This window comes from Orbicella faveolata, unplaced genomic scaffold (assembly GCF_042242905.1).
Source record: "Orbicella faveolata isolate gen_17 unplaced genomic scaffold, um_ofav_v1 contig_13, whole genome shotgun sequence".
In the NCBI taxonomy this organism is placed as follows: domain Eukaryota; kingdom Metazoa; phylum Cnidaria; class Anthozoa; order Scleractinia; family Merulinidae; genus Orbicella; species Orbicella faveolata.
The window spans coordinates 14,657,005-14,678,601 of record NW_028301540.1 but is presented as its reverse complement, the minus strand read 5'-3'; the positions used below and the strand labels follow the sequence as shown (position 1 = coordinate 14,678,601).

The window sequence follows — 21,597 nt, the reverse complement described above, 5'->3', positions numbered from 1 at the left end:
TTCAACGCGCGCGGTTTTGAAAATTGGGGAGTATTACTCGGATATTCCCCAGGGTAATATTCAGTCACGTGACTCGTTTAAATCAATCGAAAACGAAAATATTTCATGGATTATAAGACTCAGATATTTTCCAGTTTAACTTGGAGTATATTCAGTCACATGACGCGTTTAGACCAATCGTGTGCGAGCGAAAATATCAGAAAAAATCGTAGCTTAATTGGCTGGGTCCTGTGTTTTCTTTGCTATTTCCTGGAAACAATACTCAGTTTTATGCCAAAAACAATTCCCAAAGTGGCAGATGCTGGTAACATCGAAGCGTCTGAATCTTCTTCAAAAATGAGAGGTACATCAACAATAGCTTCCATTTGGTGCGAAAATATGCTTCGATATTTTTCCGTGGACATTATCTGTTCCGAGAAGAGAACAGTTTGAGAAAAGTTTAAGCTTCGAGGAACAGATAATGTCCAAGGGCAAATATCCGAGCATATTTTCGCGTCGAATGGAGGCTATTGTGCTTATTGTCTTTCAAATCTCTTTCACAACACGCGCAGTTTTGAAATTCCCCAGCTGGGGAATATTCGCCCACGTGACGTCAAAGGAACCGAAGAACCTACTCTGGACTAGATTTCTTCGGTTCCTTTCATGCACCATGTTCCGAGAGATCTTGGATTAATCTAATAAGAAATAAAACATGAACTGCGGTGACAAACACGACAATAAAACGCATTTTTGGAAACAAAATTCATTAACTTGACGTTTCGTATGTTTCGACATACATCTTCAGAAGTGACCGTTTGGAATAGAAGTAACAACTAAATTTAAATTAAAGATAAGTAACTAATTAACAATACCAATGACAGAAGCTGAGAACAATTTGCATATTAAAAGATGCAAACTAATAAAGATAAAGCTTTTCGCTGCTAACATTATCGTTTAGGGTAGGTTTCAGTTCCTTAATTAATAGAATCTCCTTTATCTTGCAATGAGTATCTGACCGACCTTTTGCCAATATATCAAAGTGGTCCCATTTTAAAGTTGTGACCATGGCCAGTTGACGTGACGTGGTCTGCGATAGCAGACGCATGACAGCTACTCGTGATCGCTTTAAATGTTCAGTTTTTCTGTCATGCAATCTGCGTTTTGTTTTTCCAATGTAGAAATCCTGGCAGCTCTAACAACTAGCCTTACCATACACAACTTTTGACATTTGGGAACGGTTGATCCTATCTTTATAGGGGAAAAAAAGACTTGATGCGATGAGCGCTTTGGAAAATAACCCTAAGATTAATGCAGCCATAAAATTTATTAATGCAGGTCCTCAGCTGTTTGGTAACAATTTTGCTTTGTAACCCTAAACAAGGTAGAACTAAGATTATTTCCTTTTTGGGGACTGTGGTGGTTGGATTCTTCGGTCTATTTTGCTGCCTGTTCAGAACATCATTAATGTTGTAATTGATAATACCAGCAGGGTATCCGTTTTGTAACAACAACTTCCTCAGTTCATTCAAAACAAGAGCGCAACAGGGAAGGTGACGCCTTCACACAAAATGTACACAAAATGGCCTGTACACAAAATGGGACTCCTTCACACCCAGGAAATACAAAGTAAACCTCATCCGCACGCTCACTTTTTGTTGTTTTCCGCATCTGTTCGTTTTAGATTTATTTTCCAAAGCGCTCATCGCATTAAGTCTTTTTTTTTTCCCTATAAAGATAGGTTCAACCATTCCCAAATGTCAAAAGTTGTGAAAAGGCTATTTGTTGGGACTGCTTTTCTTCTTTGCTGCCGCTCTTACTGCGGGCGCAGCTCCTCGTCCAAACGGAGGAATCTGGAAAAGAGCCTAGGAATATGGCCAATCAGCAGACAGTATTTTATCACATGTCTTTCTCTCATTTGCTGATTGGTTTTGCTGCGTTTGGCGCCATTTGTAACATTTTCTTAGACATTTGCATTTATCATTTTTCGGTTAGTCTATTAAGTATGGCTGAGTTATTTTCGTGCTTGAGAACTTTGTTTACTGGTTGGAAACGACGTTTCAAGCCCAGCAAGATTCCAAGTAAGTTCTTTTATGTTTTTTAGATTGTTTTCCTCCATGATGGGGCAAACATTATAGCAGCAAAAGGTAATAAACTAGCGATAAATGTCGAAGTTAATATTGGTAACAAAATGGCCGAATGACAGGAGGCTCTATCTTCATATGCATCTTAGAAAATGAAATCGTATTTCAATTAGCTACGTAGTTTTCCTTTCTTAGAGAAAGTCGCCTTTTCCGTCCTTGTCATTGTTTAAAATTCTTTTGTTAGATGTTTTTAAGTTAATATTCGACATCGAAGAGCTCGAGGAGAGAACGATCGCGGAATGAACTTTGGAGTGTTAAATAAGCTTAAGTGCCACTGAAACGAAATTTTCGTACTCTCTTTTATTAGCCCAATTTGTAGTTTCAAACGTGCTTAAAATAATGGTGAACTTTATTTCTGTCAAATCCTAACGGAAAGTGCTTTTTTTAGCTGCTGAAATCGACTTTTTGGAGCAAAACTGTGTCCGGGCTCTGGAACCGAATTTAAGGACCTTGTGACGTCACTGGTTGTATTCACGCAAGAAGCGCTATAGATTCTCTCTTGTTTTCACTTGATTTATTAAGTCTATTTTTCATATTGTCGATACCTGCTAGTTTTCTACCTTGTAATTTCTGTCCAGTCTTGACAGGAAATACATATCATGAACGTTGGAGGGCGCCAAAGAGTGTAGATTCACCAAAATAAATGCTACAGATTAGAACAGCTCAGTTACTTTTCGAACATCTTGAGTACTCGATTGGAGATTTCGAAGACGAGTGTGGCAACTTTTATATCACGTCCTAAAGCCTAAACACGATATTTCGTCGTCTGTTTTCAGCCTGGTTCTGAAATTTGGATTCTCACGTTTATCTAAGGTCTATTACACAAGGTTCGAATATATCCTCGGCAACTTTACTGCAGTAAAAGCCGTAAGCGCATCAGCCATCCGCACAATCACGAAGTTATTAACGGTCCACAAGCTTTGAGTCGAGTACTTCTTTGCACACAGAGGGCATCTTTTTATGATACTAATAAGTGAGAGTTCTTGTGGTAGACAAAATGTATCTTTGAAAATTGTGATCCGCAGCAGGCTTTATTGCCGCATACGTATCAGTGTAAACAAAGCGGGAATTTCGCTTCTCTTTTACACGTATCTCCCAATTGCAATATTTCACGGTCGATGGATTACTTTGAGTTCTTTAGAACATACTTATGTCTATGATCTTCATTTAATGGTATCCAAATTCAAAGCAATTCGTTAAAACGTCACTAGTTTACACTCCTTTCGAAGGTTTATTAAACAGAATTTGAGCTAATTTGCATATATCATCTTTCGCCGTCGACATTGTCACGCTTTCTCTCGTTTCCTGAAAACATACCTGTAGGGTCATGGCAGCTTAGTTTACCTTTATAGTTTAAATTCGCTCCCTCACATAAAAGAAGAGGGTTTCTTAAATTGTTGCTGATTTGATAACTTGTAGGATGTAACAGATGCAACTGGACTAAAGGTCACTGTAGCACAATCTCGTCCGCGGTGAAACTCACAAAGCGTCCGGTTTCCTCGAAGCGAAGCGACTCGAAACTCGAAGCGTTGTTGCTGCGATTCGTGCAGCAGCAGTCCGGATAATAATTTCAAAAGCCGCTTTCTCTTGTTTTCATGTCTTTTTTACTTTATGAGTGTAGATATTGTTTAATTGAGTGGTGGCCATTTCACCAAGAGTCCCGATCATTTTGCGATCCAAGAACTCCCACTCGTTTGCTTGCTTACATAAAATATCCTGCAAATATCCAATTAAATAGACTGAAAAGCCCCAGGATCGACTCTCCACCTCTTCTTGTCTAAGGCTACTGTTATTATCTGCTTTACAGCTCTGAGATGTCCTTAAGATGTTTTTTGGGGGGCTTCGAACAGTATTCTCTTCTCTCATAATCACTCTAAATTTTCAGCGCGGCATGAGAGTAATACAACCAGTGACGTCACTAGGCTGTTTTGGCCGCGCCAAGATGGCCGCCAATTTTGGGCTTAACCAGTCAACTTCGAACGGCTGAAAAAGCAGTTTTCGCTTACCGTATGCGAAAAAAAAGTCCGCAGTGTTTCCAAGTAAGGTTGAAACTTTATTACTAAGCAAAAATCTCACATACGAAAATTTCGTTTCAGTGGCACTTTACCTTTTGTCTTAAGGTTATGTGAATTCATACAATAAAATAGATAATTGTTGTCCAAATTCGCTGTAGGATATTCAAAATTACTCTGAAAGTGAACATACGCAGTAATATAAAGCGCAAAACTGCAGAGGTGGCGGAGCGAAAAAAAAACCGAAGTCATGTTGGCATGCATCCTGTTTCAAATACCGTACGCTTACTCGAGGAATGTTCCAGAACAACAGATCGACTAGAAGATTTAAAGAGAACTTTCAAGCTATATATTGTTCCTAGTCAAGTCTGAGCTAGAATTCGAGGAAGTAATTTGTCCCATTCTTCTGTCAAAAAACTTCTCAAAATTGGAATATTTATTTTGGAATTCACTGGTGCTAATTAACCCAGTAATCTTCTCAGTATGCTTTGTCAATCAATTCCCTTTAAGCCTTTAAGGCATCTATAACTACTGATATTGTTTCGATCCTCAGTCCCCACATCCCATTTGTCTCAAATTCAGGTTTTTTGTATTTAGAAAAAATTTTTCTGTGACTTTTAATCTATAATACATTACTGTCCCTTGCAGTGCAACGTCTATAAGTTTTGCTCTTTTACTCTTTGATCACTTTATCTAGCTTGTTGGGTTCTAGAATATTGTTATTTTGTTTTCAGTGATTGTTGCTTGTTCATGGTCATGTTCAAACGTTAACCTTGTGCCACAATTATTAATCATTCTGTTTTTGCTTTTAGTGCATTTCTTCTGAGCCATTGGCTGGTCTTCTTTTGGTCAAAATCTGACCCCTTAGTTCTTTCTGGGATACCGTAAATCCTCGAATCAGGGCCCGGGGCGCTCATTTCAAGTTTAGGAGAAGATGGCGGCGCTTAATTGAGAGGGGCGCTTAATTGAGGGGGGCACTTATTTAGTTTTTCCCAAATCGTGGCCTGACATGATCATTTTTTTAATACATCATCTGCACGTAAACGACAACATAAGCTGTTTATCGACATAAAAGCTGTGTGTAGTTTTTTTTTTACCTTGGTTACTTTCTAGTATATACCTCTAACTGTATGTTGACGGCCTTAAACCTGCAGTAACAGAGTCATTCCTTATTGTTTCCATCATGGGGTCATGTTACATTCCATCACCTCCCAAAGTATTTTAAGTGTCCTTTTCCCTCTCGGTTGAGTTCTGTAATGCGGGTGCCACCATGTGAAGGTCTATTTGTAGAAATGCATGTCTGATGTTCCTGTCAGTTAACCCCTTTTGACTGTACCAAAAATAAAATTTGTTGTCTTGTGTTCCTTCGTCTGTTCCTCTATCTATGGAAATCACATTTATATTCTTACAACTGAGTTGTACATAGAATATTTTAATTTCATTTTTTAATAGTTCTATCTTTATTCCGAAAAGCCCTTTTGGATGAATACAGTACCAGTATGTGTGTTTGTGCTATTGCTTGACAAGAGTGAAGATTACGTATGTCAAATCTTTTCAAACATACAAGAGTTAAAAAGAAGCAGTCTGATACTAAGTGATCACAAATCTGCAATCTCCCAAAAATTTGGGAACTTATTGCACAACATTGTTAAGTTGTATTTGGTGTGGAGAGCTGATAGTTACAGTGAATATACAGTAGATAATGGTATATTGTACATTGTAGATACTGTGCATACATGTACTACTACATGTTTGGTTTTGGGTATGTGTTGTCATTATTTTTATTCATGTAACAGTATAGTGGAATTCCTGAGTTTGTTTGAGCCTGCTAATTATTTGAAGCATTTTTTTCTCTCTCTCGGTAAAATTTGACATTATACAGTGTAACAGTATTTAATGTTTCTTTTGTTTGTTCTACAGTTCAATCACTCTCATTACTCATTGCTTCCTTGCCTTCCTCTGCGTGTGACTGGTGCAGGGTTCACAAAAATCTTGGATTCCAGCTTGCCCTTGGGACAATTAGCTCTCAAATTTTCCTTGCCCTAGGCAATTCTTAGTTTGCTCTTTTAAAGTGGTACTATGGTCCAATTTTTACTGTATGAATTTTTAGGTTGATTTCAAAGAATTCTATGAAGGATTAAAAACACTGTTTACCATTTGCAAGTATCTGCACTGGTTCCGGAGATGTTTAAGTTGAAAAATGTGTAAAATAAGGAAATGAGAGGATTGATGACGCCATACACTCAACCAAATATTACATCCAGTTATTAGTATATAAATAGAGCTACCTTGGTCAATTTGCAGCAGAAACCATTCAAACTTGGTCGGCTATTAGTTCTACTTGCAACCCACCTATGGCTACATTAATTTCAGTTCCCATGACAACCCATTCTTTTCCAGTTCCCTCCAACCTGATTTCAATATTTTAGTGATTTTCAGCTCAAAAGACATTAAACAAGGCCATGAACTCGACCTGACATACATGTCTTTATATGCTTGCTGGATCATGCAGATCAGGCACCATTGACATATATCAATATAGAACGCTAAAGGTGGCCATAGAAGCCTTTAATATCAGGGAAGTCTGGAACCCAGTATATTGTCATAGTAACAAAAATTGTACACTCATTGTGGAGCACCTCTTTTAGAATCGTACTGCCAAGAATTAAACATTTCTGATTCAAATTGGCTAAGATATCTTTGTTCATCACAGTTGATCAAAATTCAGTCGATCTTATGAAGTCATCACTTGGCTAATTTGTATATTTTAAAAACGTGAACATCTGTAGCTCTGGAATGAAAGGAGATATTTGAAAATAGTAAACAGCATTTTTCTTCTCGCACAGACCACTTGTTCATCTATTTAAAATGGCTCAGATAAAGATGCGATTTTCGTCATTGTACCACCTTAATGATTTAGTTGGCAGGCGGCTTGCCAAATCCCTTGCCCATCACGCAAATGAGAATGAAAAGTTACTTGCCCAAGAAGAGAACCTACTTGTCCCTGACGACCGGATGGCGCTTTTTTCAAGCCCTGTGGTGTCCATCAGAACTCAGTAATGTCACCGTTTACTGCTATATCTTCATAGATCATTATTTTGTCTACTATGTTTCTGCTTTTACACTTTGACTGTTAAATATAATAATATAATAAAACAGTTATTTATGATAATGAAAAAAAATTAATCATGCACAAAGAAATCAGTGCAATTAAAGGGCTAAAGTAAAATTTATTTTTTAACAATTTTTGTTTGAGTTTTGAGTTTGAGTTGTCCATGTAATTTCAACCTGTAGTGGCTGTGGCTTAAGTTTTCTGTGGTGGTCTCATCAAGTCCGAGTTTCTTGACAGATAGGGGATCAATTGTCATCAATTAATGATACGTGCAAGACTGATCATAAACTCCATTTGTTGCTGATAACGGTTGTTAACAACTTGTCTGGCCTTGTCTGTCGAGCCCCTAAGGTTCTGACAGTTGTATTTTACCTTCTAATAACACAGATAGTAACATAATGTACAATCAGAACTAGTAAGGTTATACAGTGTGTCCCTAACAGTCATGTACACTTTATATCATGTTGTGGTTATGTGGAGACTTTTTGTAAGTGGACCTGGAGTTTGGTTTTTTTATCTCTAAGCTCTACCATACAGTGAATCGTGGGTCTTCATTCTTGCGGTGTCAATGTAATATACATTGTCTACCCATGCCTGGAAAATGATTGCAATATTATGGAATGGCTTTACATGTACCTGTAGTTTACTTGTGAAAAATACACCTGGTTTATCCTCAGCCGAGACGTAATGAAGTTTTAAGATTGAAGTTTTTCAGTTTTTAGTCCTTTGGAATTCTTGTTTACTGGTTTGAATTTTTTAAAACATTTTATTGTAATGTGCATTAGTTTTGATCATATTTCTGTCAGTTTAGGCAATATTATTAACACTACTGTACATGGTCAAATGTTGATTTGAGATCAACATCTTATGTTTTGTTACAACATCACATACACTGAGTCAGTAAATATCAACTGTCAGAAAGACCTGAGCCCCTACAGATGTATTTCATGGGGGAAATTACATGTCAGGATGAAAGAATTTTGAGACTCCAATATATAGCTTCAATATATATTATTTGGGACATGCTTAAGAAATATGGCTTAAAAGGGGCCACTCAAAGACGGCTTCTACAGTAGTCTAAAAGTTCTGCCAGAATACCTGAAATAGCATTCCTAAGGTTCTGAAAATTAAAAATTTCACGCGGAACATGCCCCCAGACCTCCTACTTTATTTGGTACCCTTTAGCAGGAATGGAACCCCTGCTAAGGTGGTTCAATTGGTGACGAGTGACGATACTGTTCAACTTTGAGCGACGAGGATCGCCATTGTCAATCCAACAGAAAATGAAACATCACTTGTGCGTTAATGAAAGATGAAAATTTCAAATGAGGTAAGTTTTATCAAGGTCTGAGAAAAAGCGACGTTATGATGTCATACCCCATTTTATAATAAAGTTTCCATATAACACGCGCTCTGATTGGCTGAAAGAGCGTGCTTTATCAGAGAACAGAGCACGGGCTGATAACGGTAAGTTGGCTTTCAAGTTTTTGCTTTGGAATTTTGACAAATTTGACCCAAATTAAACATCCCCTGTGATTCAGACAAACGCAATGGAAACGAGCTATTTGTCTGTAGTAAATATGGTTCACAGAGACCATTGTTAGTAACAGTAGTGTTAAAACTGTACTAAAATAACAAGTTTTGCTAGATTCCCGCCGACAAAACACGTAGCGAAATAAACAAATTCTCAACCTAAACAGTGCTTCGATAACAGACATTATATTTGTTACGAAGGCAGAAATTATACTTAAGAAGTAAAACAACGACAGAAAACAACAACTGAACTGTCTCTGTTGACGATGAAAAGCTTTATTTTTGTAAAAATGCTCAATTGCTCAAACAACACTTACATGTAGTGTAGTAACGCTCGTTCTCCGGTCATCTCAGCGAAGTGAACCGACGAGTGATCAGTGCAAAGCTTGCTTTGATATTCTCTTCTGTGCTCGGAGTAGAACCAGTGGGAGCCGTTTAGTCTTTCTAACTTTTACGCTAGCTCGGGCAATCTTGCTGCATGCGGCTACAAGCCGTAAATAACTGTAGCTCCGTTCAAATTCAACTCGGCATTTTGCATTTTCATCCGCAAGCTTTGAGCTCCGCGTTTCGTAATTTCCACTGGAAAAGTGCACGTTTTCATGGGCCACAATACGGCCGGATTCCTCTGGACTATAAACCTTCACCTGCCTTTAAATCCGTATTTAAAATTTAACTTAAAAGCGAACTTCGAAGGCATCGTTCTACTCTCGAAAGCCGCTGAAACTACTCGAAACTGAAAGCTTAGCTGATGTCCAGTTTGTGATTGACAGCTGTCGCTTCGTTAGCCAATCAAATTATTTGAACAATTCTAACAAGGATTGTGATTGGCTAATTTTAGCGTGCTTTATCAGAGAACAGTTCACGGCTGACGCCACTTTTGCTCGTTTGGAAAATAAAGTTTGGTTTGAAAATTCAGCCAAATGCGTGGGGAAATTATCGGATTCTTTATCATAAAACAAATAAAGAAGCCTCGACTGTGCTCTGTTCTGTTGTAAAGCACTTAGGAAGCGGTAGAGCACTCAAGAAGTAGGGAAAAACACTCGACTTCGTCTCGTGTTTTCCCCTACACTTCTTTCGTGCTCTACCGCTTCCTGCGTGCTTTACAACAGAACAGAGCACAGTCGAGGCTTCTTTATTTGTTAATTACATGACACCAAATAAATTATCATTAATCCAGTTTAATGACAGTCAAATGGATGGACTTCCCTGCAATTTTCACTTGAAGTAATTAGATGTTATAAGATTCATTTAAGACCAGAATAGCGTTTAGTCAAGCCTTGTGGACTCTTCAAGATTTCTAGACGTACCAATAATGTGCTGCATGTAATGTATTTTTTTTTTCTTACTTTTTACATATATTTTATTTCTGTGCTTGTAGTAATTGGTACTTGGTTGTTGCGATGTCCCTGCCAAACGTCTACATTTTGATTGTAATTCTTTTTTTATTATTTTATTATTTTTTCTTTTTTGGTATCATAAAGGCAAAACTAAAAATAATAAAAAAACACTTTGCAATAACATTCTCCAAAACAGTTCCATTTTGTGGTAATTTTGACACCTTGAAACTTCACCTGCAATTTTTTCGAAATTGCTCCTCTTTAAGACAGTAAAACTGGACAGGGATACCCGTCAGAAATGTTAAAAAGAGCCCCTAAGAGGTACTAATTCTAAAGCAACACATTTGCTGACACAAGATTTTTTCGACTCAATACCCTAAAAGGTACCCCCAAAACTCCCACTTTGGAATTTTTGATGTTGAACACCCTAAGAGATAACAAAACTGCTAGTCTGCAAAGGTCTAGTCACCCGCCCAGACTAATGATCGACTACAGAAACCGACACAGGAAATTTACAGTGTAAGATGACTGGTCGCCGGAAAGAGGACCACTCCTCGGATGGTAGTATGACGCTCTGTGAGCAGAAACCCCCTCTTCTGGCACCTAAATTTATAAGAAGGTCTGTTCTGGACACTAGAAGGGAAAAGACATTGGGGAATGCCTAGAGCAACCTGGAAGAGGTTAACGGAAAAAGAACTCAAGACCATACACTTGACCTCGAGTGAAATCCGGAAGGCATCACAAAATCGTTTGCGCTGTAGAGAGATTGTGAAGGCCTTATGCGTCCGATGCCACGATGAGGACTGCTGATGAAGAGGTACTAATTCTAAAGCAACACATTAGATGACACTGAAGTTTTTTCTACTCAATACCCTAAAAGGTACCGCAAAAGCTCCCACCGTGGACCCTTCGAGGCTGAACACCTAAGAGGTAACAAAACCGCTTTTTTAACCCCGAAAAGATACGACGAGCAACCCCGCCCTTTTTACATAGGGGGTTCCCCCGGGTAGCTAACCAAAGGTATCGCAAAAGCTCCCACTGTGGACCTTTTGAGGCTGAACACCCTAAGCGGTACCAAATTCGCTTTCTCAACCCCTAAAAGGTACGACAAGCAACCACATCCTTTTTATATAGGGGGTTTCCCTGGGTACCTAACTAAAGTTATCCTTGTCCTAACTTCAGTTAAGAGCCTTGATGTTACCACAGCCATTGTCTTTTGATAAGTATGATGTGTGCTAGTACCCTGCTTTATTAACTTGCAAAGAAGTCAGAACAATAGACAAAGAGGCAGAGAAATCAAAGAAATATCACTGACAGGTTCAAAATTTCAACAGACTGGCAATTTTGATCTCTTGACATACTTTCCTGTTCTTTTTTCTACAAAAATTATCGTTTATTTTGCTCTGTTTGATATCCTTATCCAATATTTGTGTATTTGGTGGAAATTGTCGATGAAATGTGGAAACTGAGAGAGAAAAGATAATCAGACCAGAGCCTGTCCTATAAAATGGCGTCAGTTCTATATGCGTGAATCTGTCGCAATTTAGATTAGCTGTATGCTCTCAGCCAATGAGAAGCGGACAATGTACATACGTCTGGATTTACCAAAACAGCGTTAAAGAGAAACCCCGTCTTTTTTTATATAGAGGTTCCCCGGGTAGCTAACTAAAGTTTTATGATATTTATGGAACGTGCTACTACCCTGTTTTATTAACTTCCAGTAGAAGAAGGTCCACAATAGGTTTGGCGGGATGCGGGATTTCGCTTTTTTTCCTCGTAATAATCGGGATTTCAGTTGAAAACAGCGCGGGAAGCAGGAGCGGGATACGGGATGTCAATTCTTACGTGACTCAAATTGGCCAGCGCAAAAACCGCAAGCTGGCAGAAAAGAACCTTTTGTGCGAATAGCTGTGTCAGGTTTTAAGTTATGAATAGCAACGGCTCTGTGTACCCTGTCAGGTTCTGTCAAACGTATCCATTATCGCTAGACTACGTTAGTATCATGAGACTGTGTGAGGTCTGAGTCCTATTGTGATCATTTGCGTTAGCCTCTGACATCAATGACATCTGTCCATTTCCGACATTTTCGACGCTTGCGTTTGTAATCGTGACCTCCCAATCCTTTCCGGTTTTTTTTTAGTCCTTCCACCTTTTCCAGAGGTCTTGGCTTGTTTTGGCCAGGATGGCCACACCGGATGGCGGTGATAGTTGATAGCTATCGAACGAAGTATGCGACATTATAAATCGCGTCGCCATATATCACGAAAAGGATGTGCGAGCCGGAATCCCTTCATTTAGAAACAAAAGTTCTGAAGCCAGATTTAAGGAAAGTGAAGACCCTGAAAGCTTTGAAAGAAGCTATCAGGTGCATTTACGGGCCATCTCTTGAATATGGGACTGAACAATCTTTTTCTTTCACTGATACGTGGACCAAAGAAAACAAAACAGTAAACCGTTTACAGAAAAAAATATTACAATCATTTGCGCTTACTTATCTGCTACCAATTGAATCCTTTTGTGATCCTTTATGCGATATCTATTTTCAAAAAGTTTCTGTGTTAACCATCCATTAATTATTAATTTACAAATTAATAATTAACGCAAAAACGTCTTTGAAAAGTGGGCGGAATGGTGGGATTAACAGGAAAAAATGGCCGGGAAAGCGGGATGTGAGAACCCTATTGTAGACCCTCGGAACAATTAGACAAAAAGGTAGAGAAATCAAAGAAATATCAGGTGAACACCATAACGAGTCACTGACAGGTTGAAAATTTCAACAGACTGGAAATTCTGATTAGCCATATTCCTAGGCTCTTTTCCAGATTCCTCCGTTTGGACGAGGAGCTGCGCCCGCAGTACGAGCAGCAGTAAAGATGAACACGTATGTAGAGGGGTCGGCGAGCCCCCTTTTTGGGCCAAATTTAAAGAATTGAGGCACAAAATGCCTGTTTCGTAATAAAAAAAAATCTTCTATGGTTTCTAAGGGTGCGTTTCTTTAAGAAACTCCAAGATTGGATTCTTAAATCCGAAAACGGATTTTGCGTTTCTTTACTTAGCAGATTAATCCAAATACTCTTTTACTTTGGCCATCGTAGCTTAATGAGAAATAACACACAAACTGCGGTGACAAACATGACAATAAAACGCATTTTTGAAAACAAAATCCATTAACTTGATGTTTCGTATGTTTCGACATACATCTTCAGAAGTGACCGTTTGGAATAGAAGTAACAACTAAATTTAAATTAAAGATAAGTAACTAATTAACAGTAATAATGACAGAAGTTGAGAACAATTTGCATATTAAAAGATGCAAACTAATAAAGATAAAGCTCTTTGCTGCTAACATTATCGTTTAGGGTAGGTTTCAATTCCCTAATTAGTAGAATCTCCTTTATCTTGCAATGAGTATCTGACCGGCCTTTTGCCAATATATCAAAGTGGTCCCATTTTAAAGTTGTGACCAGTTGACGCGACGTGGTCTGCGATAGCAGACGCATGACAGCTACTCGCGATCGCTTTAAAGTGTTCAGTTTCTCTGTCCTGCAATCTACGTTTTGTTTTTCCAATGTAGAAATCCTGGCAGTCTCAACAACTAGCCTTACCAAACACAACTTTTGACATTTGGGAATGGTTGATCCTATCTTTATAGGAAAAAAAAAAGACTTGATGCGATGAGCGCTTTGGAAAATAAATCTAAAACGAACAGATGCGGAAAACAACAAAAAGTGAGCGTGCGGATGAGGTTTACTTTGTATTTCCTGGGTGTGAAGGAGTCCCATTTTGTGTACAGGCCATTTTGTGTACATTTTGTGTGAAGGCGTCACCTTCCCTGTTGCGCTCTTGTTTTGAATGAACTGAGGAAGTTGTTGTTACAAAACGGATACCCTGCTGGTATTATCAATTACAACATTAATGATGTTCTGAACAGAAAGCAAAATAGACTGAAGAATCCAACCACCACAGTCCCCAAAAAGGAAATAATCTTAGTTCTACCTTGTTTAAGGTTACAAAGCAAAATTGTTACCAAACAGCTGAGGACCTGCATTAATAAATTTTATGGCTGCATTAATCTTAGGGTTATTTTCCAAAACTATAATCGGAAGCTGTAAGCGTCTGTCTAAATCTAAATTCAAATCTAAATTTTTGCTGAACAGAAACTCCCGAAAGGGATATATGTGCACAGGGACGCGGTCAGCAGGTGTAGAAGTGGCTTTTAAATATGAGGTCACTAATGCCAATTAATGTCAGTTTGGGTCCCGCATAAGCGCAACCTCGTTCCCAGGTTCTATCTCTTCTACCTCTATCTCCCTTTGCGACTGGTCATGTGACCACCCAGAATCTAGGTGGTAAAAATAATCTGTTGGGCGGGAGTGTGGCAGAGTGTTCTGATTGTTGCTGTGACAAACTTTGTGGGTTTCAAATCCACAAGCAGTAGCTAAAAACTACTCGCTTCATCGGGGTTCGAAGTCTAGTTTTGCCGATGAAGATTGCTGCATTATTTCTGCCGTCTGTAAATAGGTCGAAACCAGTGGATCAGTCTCTTGAATCTTTGAACTCGGAGTAATTTATTTTCTTCTTTGTGTGGTATTTTGGATGTTAAGAAATATTTCTGTAACACGGACGGTTAGCCGAGTATTCTGACTTGCATTTAATTTACAGCAATGCAAACGGTTATTTACAGTTTTGTTGACATAACTGTCCCACTTATATTTCATCTGCATCAGGTTTATGTAAGTGTATATTTAGACAGATGTTCAATGGCATAGTCAAGAATTATATTTTGCAAAATGGTAAATAAAGAACCGTTTCATATAGCGAACAATGTGCCCTGAGGCTAAGTTAAGCCAGGCATCACAAAATAGCGAAACAGTTTTACCTCTTAGCAAATCGGCAATATGCTGGATACAGTGATGGATCTAGTGGAGGAGTCCGCCTTTCCCCTCCCCACCTTATTTTGGGTAAAAAAAGAAGAAATCACAGAAGGAAGAAAAGCCGACAGGGCAAGAGAAACAAAACGCCTCCCCCCCCCCCCCCGCCCCCCTTAGCGCAAGGTCTTTATCCGTCACTGGAATATATTTAAATGCGTTCCTTTTGACCCGTGTGAAGCTTCGCATATCACCCCTGTGTGGTTAATTTAGCGATGACCAGCGATCACCTTTCTTTCCCTTAAGGTGGCCGAACACAGTTTTCGCGCGCGCTTTTGCTGATGCAATTCAGCGCGCGCACCAGGATTGAAAAACAAACATGCCTTCAATAGAGCGATCATTTTATTTACTCAACACCCGCACTATGTGCGCTATTTTTCTCCATTATTGAACGCAGTGTATTGATGCCTTTAGTCTTTTATTACAAAGCTATATTAGAAAAGGTAACGACGCAAAGAACCCAGCAATTCTCAGCTTTTTCCTTGTTACCGAAAGAACCCAGTTAAATGCAGCGCATGCGCAGTTGCTCGAAAAATTGAGACCGATTGCTTTTGCAGAAACTTGCCGATTTCTAACGATCCAGTTGATAGAATTTCAAGAAATTTGGCAAAAAAATAATTCAGAAACCACTTGAATGGTCTATCGCAAAAAATCTGAATTTTGACATAGGGAATTTTTAATAATACAGAACATGCAGTGAAAACGATTTACGGCGAATTACGAAAGTCGCCTATGTCAAAATTTTATTAGAACAGTGTTGACAGAAGGGATTTAATGTCAATTCATAGTGGGCAAATGATGAAAAAAATCTAACGACTGAATTTTTTTTTAAATAAACAAAAACCATTTTTTAAGCCTTGTTTTTAACCAGCTCCGTTGCCATGGCAACAGCACTCACCTTAGCCAAAATGTGAGAATAAACCCTTCTGTGGTTAACCTTGACTCTTGCAAAAAACGGGCGCCAAAGCATAAATAGCTTTAAAGTAATGGTGAATTAGGCAGAGGCTCTTGAAAACTGTGTTCGGCCACCTTAAGTTAAGATCGACAAAAATGTATCTGTTGACTCTACCCCGGTGGAAAAGTTTGTGTCACAGGCGGTAACGTGATCAGCGACATCCAGGGTCTTTCTCCCGCCAACAAGGGAGGCAGAGGAGAGAGAATTGGATATCAGGCTCAAAAGGCTCTTAAGATTGTCAAATATTTGCTGGTAATCTAAACGTTTCGGGCTTAGCCCTTCCTCAGTAGGTGGAATGATTGAGCCACGCCATACAAAAAACTCTACGCGTACGCACGCACGGAGAGCGCGCGCATGAAGTTCAAAATAAACAAAGGTGTGCTGCGAAATATGAAAACCAGGGCGCTTATACGTAGCCTTTTTTCGCCCTGATGAAAACCATTGTTTTAGCGCGCGTATGTGTAATACGCGCTAGACCCACAGTCACAAGAAATTAAAGTTAATGTTCAGTTCGTTCGGTCGAAGCGTGCCCACCTTGAAGATTAATTTCATTTCATGCTGCTTGCGGCTTATGTTACTGCCAGAGTACTGTTTCAAGCCACAGACCATGATGTCATCTAGAGAGTGGGAGGCGGAGTTGAAATGTTCAGCCACGGGATGCATTTTTGTCGATATTTTGACGTTTTACATGTGAAAAAGTTTGTGCTCCATTCGGCTGCCGAATTTCTTTGTGAACGAAAGGGTAACGAAAGTCCTCTATATTTTAGAGACGGTAGAAATAATGCAGCAGTCTTCATCGGCAAAATTAGACTTCGAGCCCCGATGAAGCGAGTAGTTTTTAGCTACTGCTTGTGGATTTGAAACCCACAAAGTTTGTCACAGCAACAATCAGAACACTCTGCCACACTCCCGCCCAACAGATTTTTTTTACCACCTAGATTCTGGGTGGTCACGTGACCAGTCGCAAAGGGAGATAGAGGTAGAAGAGATAGATCCTGGGAACGAGGTTGCTCTTATACGGGACCCAAACATTAATTGATATCGGTGACCTCATATTTAAAAGCCTCTTCTACACCTGCTGACTGCGTCCCTGTGCACATATATCCCTTTCGGGAGTTTCTGTTCAGCAAAAATTTAGATTTGAATTTAGATTTAGACAGACGCTTGCAGCTTCCGATCTATTGTTTTGCTATTTTATCATTTCAGATAATGCCGTGTTAATGTGCATAGGACTGGATTTATAAAAACTGTGTCACTACTTTGAACCAAATCACCCATATGCACTATGATTTCACGACTCCTAAAGGCCTTAAAATCACTCCAGGCAAAGAAAAAAAAAGGGAGAGAGAGTTTCCACATTTCATCGACAATTCCCACCAAATACACAAAAATTGGATAAGGATGTCGTACAGAGCAAAAAAAAAAAAAACAACAACAACAACAACAACAAAAAACAAACGATAACTGTCAAGAAATCAAAATTACCAGTCTGTTGAAATTTTGAACCTGTCAGTGACTCGTTATTGTCTTCACCTTATATTTCTTTGTTTTCTCTACTTTTTCGTCTATTTGTCCTATGTCTTCTATTGCAAGTTAATACAGCGGGGTAATAGCACGCTCCATACTTATCAAAAAGCAATGGCTGTGGTAACATCAAGGCTCTTAACTGAAGTTAGGACAAGGATAACTTTAGTTAGGTACCAGGGAAACCCCCTATATAAAAAGGATGTGGTTGCTTGTCGTACCTTTCAGGGGTTAAGAAAGTAAATTTGTTACCTCTTAGGGTGTTCAGCCTCAAAAGGTCCACAGTGGGAGCTTTTGCGATACCTTTAGTTAGCTATCCGGGGGAACCCCCTATGTAAAAAGACGGGGTTTCTCTTCGTGTCTTTTCGAGGTTAAGACAGCGGGTTTTGTTACCTCTTAGGTGTTCAGCCTCAAAGGGTCCACTGTGAGAGCTTTTGCGGTACCTTTTAGGGTATTGAGTCGAAAAAAACTTCAGTGTCATCTAATGTGATGCTTTAGAATTAGTACTTTTACGGGTGAAAAAATTTCAAGAAACGCCCACAAAACAGGATCTTGGTACCTCTAAGGGGCTCTTTTCAACATTTCTGAGGAGCATCCCTGTCCATTTTACTGACTCAAAGATGAGTTCTTTCCAGAAAATTGCGGGTGAAGTTTCAAGGTGTCAAAATTACAACAAAAATGAGCTGTTTTAAAATTTTATTTGAAACTATGTCCACAAGATTTCCCTAAATGCTATTTTGGTCTTAAATGAATCTTATAACATCTAATCACCTCAAGTGAAAATTTCAAAGAAATCCCTCCATTTGACTGTCATTAAACTGGATTAATGATAAGTTATTTGGTTCCATGTAAATGGGGTATGACATCGTAATTGTTCCTATGGTATCTCAGACCTTGATAAAACGTACCTCACTTGAAACTTTCATCTTTCTTTAACACACGAGTGATGTTCGATTTTCTGTTGGATTGACAATGGCGATGCTCTAGTTGCTCAAAGTTGAACAGTATCATCACTTGTCACCGATCGAACCACCTTAGCAGACGTCCCGTTCCTGCTGCAGGGTACCAAACAAAGTAGGAGGTCTGGGGGCATGTTCCGCGTAAAAGGTTAAATTTTCAGAACATCAGGAATGCTATTTCAGGCATTCTTGTAGAACTTTTGGACTACTGCAGAAGCTGTCTTTGAGTGGCCCCTTTTAAGCCATATTTCTTAAGCATGTCCCAAATAATATATATTGAAGCTATATATTGGAGTCTCAAAATTCTTTCATCCTGACATGTAATTTCCCCCATGAAATACATCTGTAGGGGCTCAGGTCTATCTGACAGTTGATATTTACTGACTCAGTGTATGTGATGTTGTAACAAAACATAAGATGTTGATCTCAAATCAACATTTGACCATGTACAGTAGTGTTAATAATATTGCCTAAACTGACAGAAATATGATCAAATTTAATGCACATTACAATAATTTTTTTTAAAAAATTCAAACAAGTAAACAAGAATTCCAAAGGACTAAAAACTGAAAAACTTCAATCGTAAAACTTCATTACACCTCAGCTGAGGATAAACCAGGTGTATATTTCACAAGTAAACTACAGGTACATGTAAAGCCATTCCATAATATTGCAATCATTTTCCAGGCATGGGTAGACAATGTATATTACATTGACACCGCAAGAATGAAGACCCACGATTCGCTGTATGGTTGAGCTTAGAGATAAAAAACCAAACTTCAGGTCCACTTAAAAAAGACTCCACATAACCACAACATGACCTAAAGTGTACATGACTGTTAGGGACACACTGTATAACCTTACCAGTTGTGATTCTACATTATGTTATTATCTATACTGTTAGAGGACAAAATAAAATTGTCAGAACCTTAGGGGCTTGACAGACAAGGCCAGACCGTTATCAGTAACAAATAGAGTTTATAATCAGTCTTGCACGTATCATTAGTTGATGACAATTCCTCTGTTTGTCAAGAAACTTGGACTTGATGAGACCACCACAGAAAACGAACTAATAAATGTAAACCACAGCCACTACAGGTTGAAATTACAGGGACAACTCAAACTCAAAACTCAAAACAAAAATTTTTAAAAATAAATTTTACTCTAGCTCGTTAATTGCACTGATTCCTTTGTGCATGATTTTTTTTTTTCATTATCATAAATAACTGTTTTATTATATTATTATATTTAACAGTCAAAGTGTAAAAGCAGAAACATAGTAGACAAAACAATGATCTATGAAGATATAGCAGTAAATGGTGATATTACTGAGTTCTGATGGACACCACAGGGCTCGAAAAAAGCACCATCCGGTCGTCAGGGACAAGTAGGTTCTCTTCTTGGGCAAGTAACTTTTCATTCTCACTTGCGTGATGGGCAAGGGATTTGGCAAGCCGCCTGCCAACTTAATCATTAAGGTGGTACTATGACGAAAATCGCATCTTTGTTATCTGAGCCATTTTAAATAGATGAACAAGTGGTCTGTACGAGAAGAAAAATGCTGTTTACTATTTTCAATATCTCTCTTCGCTCCAGAGCTGCAGATGTTCACGTTTTTAAAATATGCAAATTAGCTAAGTGATGACGTCATAGCCTCGACTGAATTTTGATCAAATATGATAAACAAAGCTATCTTAGTCAATTTGAATCAGAAATGTTTGATTCTCGTCGATACGATTCTACTATAGGTGGTCCGCAATATAAGCCTAATATTTTTGTTACCGTGGCAACATACTGAGTTCCATACCTCCCTGATATTAAAGGCTTCTATGGCCACCTTTAGCGTGCTATGTTGATATATGTCAATGGTGCCTGATCTGCCTGATCCAGCAAGCATGTAAATACATGTACTTTAGGTCGAGTTCATAGCCTTATTTTATGTTTTTAAGAGCTGAAAATCACTAAAATATTGAAATCAGGTTAGAGGGGCCTGGAAAAGAGTGGGTTGTCACGGGAACTGAAATAAATGTAGCCGTAGGCGTGTTGCAAGTAGAACTAATAGCTTACCAAGTTTCAATGGTTTCTGCTGAAAATTGACAAAGATAGCTCTATTTATATACTAATAACTTGATGTAATGTTTGGTTGAGTATATGACTTCATCAGTCCTCTCATTTGCTTATTTTACACATTTTTCCAACTTAAACATCTCCGGAACCAATGCAGATATTTGCAAACAGTAAACAGCTTTTTTCATCGTTCGTAGAATTCTATGAGATTAACCTGAAAATTGGTACGGTAAAAATTGGACCATACTACCACTTTAAAAGAACTAATAATTGCCTATGGCAAAGATAATTTGAGAGCTACTTGTCCCAAAGGCAAGATGGAATTCAAGTTTTTTGCGAAACCTGCACCAGTCACACGCAGAGGAAGGCGAGGAAGCCATGAGTAATGAGAGTGATTCAACTGTGGAACAAACAAAAGAAACATTATATACTGTTATAGTATTAAATTTTACCAAGAGAGAGAAAAAATGCTTGAAATAATTAGCAGGCTCAAACAAACTCAGGAATTCCACTATACAGTTACGTGAATAAAAATAATGACAACACATACACCAAACCAAACATGTAGCAGTACATGTATGCACAGTATCTACGGTATACACTATACCATTATCTACTGTATATTCACTGTAACTATCAGCTCTCCACACCAAATACAACTTAACAGTGTTGTGCAATAAGTTCCCAAATTTTTGGGAGATTGCAAATTTGTCATCACTTAGTGTCAGACTGCTTCTTTTTAACTATCGTATGTTTGAAAAGATTTGACATAATTAATCTTCACTCTTGTCAAGCAATTGTAAGAGTATAAATGCGATTTCCATAGATAGACGAACAGAAGAAGGAACACAAGGCAACAAATTTTATTTTTGGTGAAAAGGAAATGTTCATCATGTCACAAAGTGTGGGACAAAGAGGGTTGAAGTCATGATCATGTCCTCTCAGATGCTGATTGCCTGCTCTAACCACTGAGCTATGGGGATGTGTGGGAAGCTACATGTAAGCCATTAATAACATATATTTCATTTCCAAAATAATTGAATGAAACAG

General features: G+C 38.5%; 1 long non-coding RNA gene across 2 annotated transcripts; it reads left to right on the top strand.

Annotated features, from left to right (window-relative positions):
* The first annotated feature begins 1,889 nt into the window (after window positions 1-1,889).
* On the top strand, window positions 1,890-7,376 carry LOC149115168 (uncharacterized). 2 transcript variants are annotated; one of them, XR_016206008.1, is made up of 2 exons: window positions 1,890-2,057; window positions 6,053-7,376. It is a non-coding gene; the product is annotated as an uncharacterized LOC149115168 (long non-coding RNA). The 2 variants fall into 2 exon arrangements; XR_016206007.1 differs by having other exon boundaries at window positions 1,890-5,671.
* The last annotated feature ends 14,221 nt before the right edge of the window (window positions 7,377-21,597 follow it).